Here is a 7,442-nt window from a genome sequence, read left to right on the forward strand (position 1 = left end):
GGAAATCTCATCACAGGAATTAGGGAATCTGGTGATACTTAAGAGGCTTCCCTGTGGGATTCACGTGACAGTCAACAGACAGGCCTGAGGACCTCATAGGGAGTTAGGTGATATTGGGTTTTAGGTTTGGTGCTCACTTATCAGTTATCCTTCTCCTTTCCTTGGTAAACTTTAGATAACCACTGAGACAATGATAGTATCTGTGTAACAGATGCACCTAAGGGCCTTTCAACTGAAAGGTCATGTCTGCATGAGAAAGTTCACTTGAAGACAGTTGCATAGATTAGCAGTCAATTGTTGTTACATAACTGACCTTAGGTTTCATCTTTGGTCAGGCAACTTCTTTGAATGCAATGGAAGCTGCTGTTGAACTTTAACTGTGTTGATATTTAGATACTGAGTCTACTTTAGTGCGGTGTAAACTGGAAGCACCATTTTGCTGTAGTATAGCAAAAATACTGAGTCATTCTGAGTATCCCTCTGAACGGCTTCTTGCGGAACTCCTGCACTATTCTACTATGTGGACCTTCGGCCACTACTGTCGATAGGGAATTCCTTAAAGCCCAATGACTCCGTGTTCAATATTAAAGTAAGAGTTTATGGGACGAGTTTTGAAAACACTTGTTTGAAAATTGGGGAAGAGGAATAGGGTGGAAATCACCTGAAATCACTAGGACATCACACAGAGATCAAGTACAACCCCAATGGAATTCACATGGGGATGAAGGAATATATTGCACTCATCTGGTATCTCCCAAGTGACTAGTCTCATTGCTGTGGCAGTAGGGTTTCACTTTACTTCGTAGAATGAACCAGGCTTCAGAGCATGAATCATATTGCAAACAAGTTTACCTCATATATGAGATTGGTGTGGTGTTGTGATTTCAAACGTCCACCTGATTTACCCCAGTTCCAGCAGAGGACGGCCTCTAGGCCATCGACTTCCAAAACTTTTCTTTTCCTACCAAGAATGTCTTGTTACCATTTGCCAAGTCCTCTACCTAAAGATTCAATATATAAAGTTATACTGTATTCTGTGGATCAAGATCTCAACTCTACTTCCTAGAATGAGGAGCAATAATTGGTTGTGATTCCATGCTCCCCAATCGACTTTTTAAAGAACAGTCCAGGCTTTGGCCAGGATTCTTAGTGCCCACACTACCTTCTCTTACCAGAAGAAAGTCTTGGTGCTGCAAGACATGGTCACCTTTCAATTATTGTCTAAAAGGAAAATTGGAGACTTGGGACCAGATTGTGCTGAATGTACTGTTATGATGACAGGGTCAGTGCCATCAGCCCAATATTTATTGTAAATGCTTTCAAGAGAGTACAGTCTTTTAGGTGTGTAGCGAGACCTCCATTCTTCCTCCTCCTAGAAGATGACAGCTTAGTTCTATAGGCCCAGGTGTCCACAGGAGTTTCAGGTAACAAGGGCAAGGCTGGATGTTTGTGAGCCTAGATCTTGAGACTGGACATTGTTACCAATTGGATGGTCTTGACGTTGTGGGCCTGGGCTTTTACTATGTCCTTTTAAAAGGTCTAGGCTTGGTTCAGATTTCCACTGTCTACATTTTATTTTTCCTTCTCTAAGAAGGCTTTTGCTTTGAGACAAGAATTTCAGCCTACATTTGTTCACAGAGAACATGCTTGGATGCTTATGCCAACCTTTCAGTCCATGTCAGAGAAAGCCAGAAGAAATGCTCTGGGATATTTTCACATATCTACTTTCTGAGAATAGTGTTAGAAATTGTACCTGCAACCCAGGACAGCACACTAGATCCCAAAAGTAAATTCAGGCAGGAGACAAGGTCCTTGGTATTGAGATAAGTCTCACATTACACAAGGACTCAATTGTCCTGTGGTTTAAATTATTCTAACTACTAGTGTTCAGAGAATAGGCTTATTGCCTCGGTTCTCAGTCTCCCTTCTACTCTTTGTTAGGAAAAGACAGGCCTCGTGCCTTGGGCAGATGTCACCAGTCCACATCCTCACAAGGGAAAACAATGTAGTGCTTTCTTTGAAGTGATAAGTGCATATAACTGAGAAAATTTACATCGACACTTAAAAATCATTACTATGCATTGAACCGAAAGTGGCTGAGACAGATTCTGTACTGACTTTTCGTACATAACTCGAATGTTATGTCCACATTACAATTCTTATGTAAGGTCAACGGAATATGCGGGCAGTCAATGATTATTAATTCACCTCTACTTTTGTCTGTCAGGAAAACTGCCTATGTCAGAGGAGGCAGTAGTCGCACATTGGTTGCGTTCATAATTGAGCCTGAGTGTGCTGTGAGGCAGCAAATGGATAGTGGTTGAAACCATAGCTGCCATATGCTTTATTGGAGGAAAAATGCTGAGTCATTGTGAGGATACCTCTTCATTGCAAAAAGAACGACTGCTAAAGAATTTCTCTATATCAAACCACAAACAAAAGAAATCTGTGAGAGACTGGCTTAACGAATATGAACAAAAAGCCGAGATACTGACATTGAAGCTGTTTCTTCAACGTGTTCTGAAAACGCTTATATTAGCCTAGCAGAGGTAATGAGGTAGAAGTCGCCTGGAAATCTCGTACCAAGAATTAGGAAATTTTGCGATACTCGCGAGGCTTTCTCGTGGGATTAATGTGACCAGGAAGAGAATGGTCTGAGGGCAACACTTGAAAATTACGTAAAACTGGGGTAATGATGTGGTGCTCACTTTTGTGTTACCATTCTACGTTCATTGGTAAAATTCACATAAGCACTGAGAATATCAAATACCTGTGTTACATAGCCACCTAACAGCCTTTCAATCGAAAAGTCATATCTGCATGAGAAGACTTGCTTGAGTACAGCGGCATAGGCTAACACACACTTGTCATTAGGTAACTTCCCTGAGGTGTCCTCTCTGGTCAGGAAAGCTGCTTGTATACAATGGAAACAGCGGTCACACGTTAAGCACGTTGTAATTTAGAGGCTGAGTCTGACGAAGCTATCTTCGAGTGGAGGAAACTTTAAGAGTCATTATGCTGTATTGTAGCAGTAATGCTGAGTCATTGTGAGCATAACTCTTAACGGTTCTGGTGCAAGATCCACACTATTCTTTAAGTTGAAGCTTAGGCTACTGGTGTCAAAAAGAAATTGCTTAAAGGACAATGAGTCAATGGTGAAATATTAAAAATAAGAGTTTATGAGATGTGTTTTGAAAACACGTGTTTGAGCATAGAGAAAGAGGAATAAGGTGGAAGTCACCTGAAAATCATGTATTAATCATAGAAAATTACAGGGAGGTCAAGTGAATACCAGGAGGGATTTTCTAGGGGAACAAGGAAGATTCTGCAGGAATCTGGTTTCTACCAGGTGACTAGTTTTGTTGCTGTGGCTGTGGGTTTTCTCCTTACCTCTTAAAATGAATCAGGCTCCAGTGTGTGAAATAGTTTACACTTGAGTGTATCCTGTAAATGAGACCGAAGTGGTGTTGTGTATTCAAACGTCTGCACAACTTACCCTTGTTCTGGCAGAGGACTGGGTCCTGGGCCGTGGGCTTCCATCTTGCTTAGAAATAGGGAAAGAAAAATAATGTGGAAATCACCTGAAAATCACTTAGAAATCACTAGGGAATCACGCGGAGATTAAGAAAAAAACTGGTGGAATTCACATGAGGATCAAGAAATATCCCGCACTAATCTGGTATCTACCAAGTGAACAGTCTTGTTGCTTTGGCTGTAAGTTATCACTTTACTTCATAGAATGAACCAGGCTTCAGAGCATGAATCATATTGCAAACGAGTTTACATTAGATATGAGTTGGGCAGGGTGTTTTGTTTTCAAGCGTCTACCAAACTTACCCAAGTTCCAGCAGAGGACTGCTTCCTAGGCCATGGACTTCCAATGAATTTTCTTTTCCTACCAAGAATGTCTTGTGACCGTTTGCCAAGTCCTCTGCCTAAAGATTCGTTATGTAAAGTTAGGCTAGATTTTGTAGGCATGGTCTCCACTCTACTTCCTAGATAGGAGCAATTCTTGACTGTGATTCCAAGCTCCCCAATCGAGTGTTTTAAAGAACAGTCCAGGCTTTGACCAGGTTACTTAGTGTCCACATTACCTTCTATTACCAGAAGAAAGGCTTCATGCTGCAATGTATGGTCACATTTAAATAATTGTCTAAAAGGAAAATGGGTGACGTGGGACCAAGTCATGCTGAATGTACTGTTATGATGACACATGATTGGGGACATCGGCCCAATTTCTATCATAAGTGCTTTCAAGGGAGTACAGTCTTGGAAGTGTGCACCGAGTCCTCCATTCTTCCTCCTCCTAGAAAATGACTGCTTGGTTCTCTAGGCTAAGGTGTCCACAAGAGTTTCAGGTAACAAGGGCCATGCTGGATGTTTGTGGGCCTAGTTCTTGAGACTGGACATTGTTACCAATTGGATGGTCTTGACGTTGTGAGCCTGGTCATTAACTATGACCTTTAAGGAAGTCCAGGCTTGGTTCAGATTTCCATAGTCTCTTTTATTTTTTCTCCCCTAAAGTAGGTTTTCGCTTTGAGACAAGGACTTCAGGCAACATTTGTTCACAGAGAATAGGCTTGGAACTGTGGTTTTATACCACCCTTTCTTTCTATATCAAAGAAAGTTGTAAGAAATCCTATGGGCTAATTTCTTTCAAGGGAGTACAGTCTAGGAGGCGTGCACTGAGTCTTCTATTCTTCCTCCTCCTAGAAGATGACAGCTTGGTTCTAAATGCCAGGGTGTCCACAAGAGTTTCAGGTATCAGGCGCCAGACTGTATGTTTGTGGGCCAATATCTACACACTGGATATTGTTACCAATTGGATGATCTTAACATTGTAGTTCTGAGTTTATCTGCTTCCTTTTAGGTGGTCCAGACTTGATTAAGATTTCCATAGTCTCTGTTTTATTTTTTCTTCCATAAAGAAGGCTTTTGCTCTGAGCCACATCTCCAGGCAACATTTGTTCACAGAAGACAGGCTTGGAACTTGGGCTTTATGTCACTGTTTCAGTCTATGTTGGAGAAAGTCGGAAGAAATTCTAATTTCTAAGATCTACTACCTGGAAATAGGGGTAGGAGCTGGAACTGCAAAACCAAGATCAGCACCCTGGTTCCTAATAGGAAATAGAGGCGGGAGACAAGGTTCTAGGTTTTTACATAAGACTCAAATTACATAAGGACAGAACTTCCCTGTGCTTTAAGTTTTCTGAACTACTAGGTTTCAGGGAGGGCAAGCCTAGTGCTTTGGTACCAGTCTCCCTTCTGCTTCTTGTTAGGAAAAGACAGGCCTTGTGTCTTAGGCCCATGTCACACATCCACATCCTCAGAAAGGAAGATCGTGTAGTGCTTTCTTTGAAGTGACAAGTGCATATAACTGAGAAAATTCACATCAACACTGAGAAGTCATTAGTATACATGGAACCAAATGTGGCCAAGTCATACTTCGTACTGACCTCAAATCGAGTGTCATGTCCACATTATAAATCTTAGGTGAGGTCAAATGTATATGTGGGCAGTCAATGATCTTTAAATCGCCTCTACTTTTGTCTGTTTGTCAGGTAAACTGCTTATGTCAGTGGAGGCAGAAGTTGTACATTGGCTACGTTCATCATCGAGCCTGAGTGTGCTATGAGGCAGCAAATGGATAGCGAATGAAACCATAGCGGCCATTTTGCTTTATTGCAGGAAAAATGCTGAGTCATTCTGAGGTTACCTCTTTACTGCAAAAAGAATGGCTGCTTAAAATTTCTCTATGTCAAACCACAGAATAAAAATCTGCGAGAGACTAGCTTAACCAATATGGAAAAAAAGCTGAGATACTGACATCGAGGCATTTTCTTCAACGTGTTCTGAAAAGGCTTGTAGTAGCCTACAGTGGTAATAAGGTAGAAATCGTCTGCAAATCTCATAAAAAGAATTAGGGAATCTTGCGATACTCACAAAGGCTTTCCCCCGGGATTCACCTCACCAAGAAGAGACTGGCCTAATGAAAACATAGGAAAATGACATCAAATTGGGGAAATGGTGGGGCACTCACTTTTGTGTCACCCTTCTGCATTCCTTGGTAAAATTCACAGAAGCACTGGGAAAATAAGATTACCTATGTAACATAGCCACTTAACAGCCCTTCAATTGAAAGGTCATGTCTGCTTGAGAAGACTTGCTTGAGAACGGCAGCATGGGCTAACATACACTTGTCATGAGGTAACTACCCTGACGTTTCGTCTCTGGTCAGGCAACCTGCTTGTATACAATGGGAGCAGCAGTCACGCATTAAACATGTTGAAATTTAGATGCTGAGTCTGAATGACAAAGCTACCTTCCAACGGTGAAAATTCTAGGTGCCATTATTCTGTATTGTAGCAGAAATGCTGAGTCATTGTGAGCATAACCCTTAACGGTTCTGGTGGGAGACGCACGCTATTCTTGAAGGTGAACTTTAGGCTACTGCTGTCAAGGAGAAGTTGCTTAAAGGCCAATGACTCAATGCTGAAATATTGAAAATAAGAGTTTATGAGATGTGTTTTGAAAACACCTGTTTGAAGATAGGGGAAGAAGGATAAAGTGGAAGTCACCCAAAAATCACGTAGTAATCACCAGGGAATTACATGGAGGTCAAATGAATACCTGGAGGGATTCACATGGGGATCAAGAAAGACTCTACAAGAATCTGGTCTCCATCAGGTGACTACTCTTGTTGCTGTGACTATATGTATTCATCTTACCTTTTACAATGAATCAGGCTTCAGTCTGTGAAATGTTTTGTACTCGAGTGTACCCTATAAATGAGCTCGGTGTGGTGCTGTGTATTCAAACATCCACACAACTTACCCTAGTTCCGGCAGAGCACTGGGGCTTGGGCCATGGACTTCCATCGACTTTCTTTCCTACCAAGAAGATCTTTTGACGGTGTGCCACATTTTCTATCTAAAGATCTGTCAAGTAAAGTTAGGCTAGATTCTGTATGCTAAGGTTTCCATTATACTTCCTGTTGATAAAAGCAATGCTTGGCCGTGCTTCCAAGCTCTCCAACTGAGTAACTTAAAAAACAGTTCAGGCTTTTACCTAGGTTTCTTAGTGACCAAACTATGTTCTATTATCAGGGGAAAGCCTTAGTGCTGTAAGGTATGGTCACCCTTCAATAATTGTATAAAAAAAATTGGTGACATGGAATCAGTTTGTGCTGAATGTGCTGTTATGATGACACAGGTTTGTGTCTTCGACCCAATTTCTATCGTAAATACTTTAAAGGGAGGACAGTCTTGGAACTGTGCATCGAGTCCTCCATTCTTCCACATTCTAGGAGATGACAGATTGATTCTGTAGGCCAAGGTGTCCACAATACTTTCAGGGAGCAGGAGCCGGCTGTATGTTTGTGGACGTAGGTCTTCAGACTGGATATTGTTACCAATAGGATGAACTTGACATTGTGGCCCTGA

This window comes from Pteropus vampyrus, unplaced genomic scaffold, assembly GCF_000151845.1.
Source record: "Pteropus vampyrus isolate Shadow unplaced genomic scaffold, Pvam_2.0 Scaffold193, whole genome shotgun sequence".
NCBI lineage: Eukaryota > Metazoa > Chordata > Mammalia > Chiroptera > Pteropodidae > Pteropus > Pteropus vampyrus.